Source organism: Carlito syrichta, unplaced genomic scaffold (assembly GCF_000164805.1).
Source record: "Carlito syrichta isolate Samal-C Ts95f unplaced genomic scaffold, Tarsius_syrichta-2.0.1 Scaffold302106, whole genome shotgun sequence".
NCBI classification, from domain to species: domain Eukaryota; kingdom Metazoa; phylum Chordata; class Mammalia; order Primates; family Tarsiidae; genus Carlito; species Carlito syrichta.
The window spans coordinates 472792-475311 of NW_007246202.1; the positions used below are offsets into that span (position 1 = coordinate 472792).

At 39.2% G+C, this 2520-nt stretch overlaps 1 pseudogene; it reads right to left on the minus strand.

Moving 5' to 3' along the window:
• Positions 1-1061: 1061 nt before the first annotated feature.
• On the minus strand, positions 1062-1257 carry LOC103258419 (annotated as a pseudogene).
• Positions 1258-2520: the final 1263 nt, after the last annotated feature.

The window sequence follows — 2520 nt, forward strand, 5'->3', positions numbered from 1 at the left end:
ACAGTTATTTTTAAAGCATATATTTTTAAGTCTCAAAATCGTCAAATAAATTCAATGTCAATGATACTTCCTTAGCCAATTTCCCCTCTTAACATGCTGCTGGTATGCACTGGGACTTACAGGTACCTGGTTGTAACAGTATCGAAGTGCCACCAGATGGTGATTATACAGATAAAATCAGGTACTGTTTTCCTAGGCTGTATCTATGGTTACTCCTTAAGAAACACTATTGTTAATCAGACGCAATTCTTTTTACACGCCAACAAGATATTGTACACAACTGATTTCTCCGTATGGAGTTTTCAAAGCTCAGAAGTACTGCCCATCTGGTTTTCTTACAAGAATTACTTGATTTATCTTAATAGTAAAACCAGTAGCTATAATTTATTCAGAAAATTCTATTATCCAAATATTTAGTTTAATTGTCCTTAATCCTCACAGCAATTCTGCAAATTGAATAAATTGTCATCAGCTGACAGAGAAGGAAATTCATGCTCAGAGAGATTTGCCAAAGATACTAAAACTAGTAAGTAGCTGAGTCAAAATTTGAATTTAGATGTATTTAATTCCAAAGGTCATACCATTTCTATTATATCTGCCTTTCCCAATAGTTAGAAATCATATTTTAGAACTGACACACAAAAAGGTATCTATTTTATTATTGAGACATTGCATTTTTATTGCAAAAAAATACGATTGAAGAAAGGAAAACATAATATATATTCTTACAAAGTGAGTTCCAGGATGGGCAAATGGATTTCAAAGTCCACCTAAGTAATAGGAATATTCTAAGGCTATATCCTAAAACTTTTGACAACGTGGCCTCAATGCTATCATGACTGGCATTGTGCAAAGACCACTCCCAGACTGAAGTACCGTTATTTCATAAATTTTTTTAATGTGATAAATACACATAACATAAAACTTACGATTTTAACCATGTTTATGGGCACGGTTCAATAGCATTAAGTGCATTCATACTGTTGTGCAATCATCATTACTGTCTCCAGAACTGATTTTTTTTTTTTTTTTTAATTTCAGTTCAGATCAGCATGTCTGGTTCATTTCAGCTCCATCACTGCCAGACCAGGGAGCAGGGCTGCTTCAGTTTCTCAGCCTCCTCTTTATCTGTGATGCAGGAATTCTGCAATGGATTTTAAACTTCACATGATCCTTGTTTTTCTTCATCTTGAGAGATTTAGCATCCTTCTGCCGAGCTGTGATCAGAAAATCCTTGATTTCAACTTTCCGAGGCATGGTGAGGAGACGCGCAGGGGGAGGGCATAGACCGGCACACCCAGTGGAGAGGGACGGGGAAAAAAGTCAGAACTGATTTTTTTATTTTTGTTTTTTTGTTGTTGTCGTTGTTTTGAGTTGGGGGTCTCACTCTGGCGCCCGGGCTGGAGTACAGAGGCACAGTCACAGCTTGCTGCAGCCTCAACCTCCTGGAATCAGAGGAATTATTCTGTCTCAGCCTCCTGAATGGCTGGACTACGGGCATGCACCACCATGCCCAGGTAATTTTTTGCTTTTTTGTAGAGACGAGGTCTCGTTATGTTGCCCAAACTAGCCTAGAGCTCCTGGGGTCAAGCACTCCTCTCGCCTCGGCCTCCCAAAGTGCTGAAATGATAAGCATGAGCCACTGTGCCCTGCCTAGAACCATTTTGGTATCCTAAACTGAAACTCTGAAACCCTTAAGCAATAACTCCCTATTGACCTCTCTGTCGCTTAGCCCCTGGTAATCACTATTCTACTTTTTATCGCTATGAATTTGACTATTCTAGCCAACAAGTGGAATCAGACCATATATATCCTTTTGTGTCTGGCTTATGTCACTTAGCATAATGTTTTCAAGTTTTATCCATGTTGTAGTGAGTGAAATATCAGAATTTCATTTCCTTTTAAGGCTGAATAGACATGCTTGTATGTCTATGCTGTTTATGCGCTTAACCTATGATGGACACATGTTCCTTCCTTTTGCTGATGTCAGTAATGCCGCTGTGAATATTGGTGTACAAGTATCTGCTTAACTCTCTGTTTTCTGTTTTTTGGGATATATACCTAAGAGTGGATTTGTAGGGTCATATGCAATTCTATGTTTAATTTTTCTGAGGACCACGCATACTATTTTTCACAGTGGCTGTGTCATTTTGCATTCTCCTCAGCAACGTGCAGGGTTCCAATAACTTAACTCCACATCCTTACCAACACTTATTTTCTGTTTTGTTGTTGTTTTGATTTGGACTTTTTTTTTTAAGTCAAGCTCCCAAGAATGCCTTCAGATTCTAAAAGAAAATCAACCTTGTTATAATGCCACAGAGTCACAAAAATATGGCTCATATTCACCCAAGTGGGTACCCACTTGGGAAGGATCCTCTACTCCCACAGCCCAGTCATGACTCTAGCCCAGAGGCTTGCCCACGAAGACATTACTCTCCACACGGAAGACAAGTTCAACCTAGACACTGAAACCACTGCCCAGTGATGTCCACAGGCTGCCTCTCTTAAAGCACTGACACG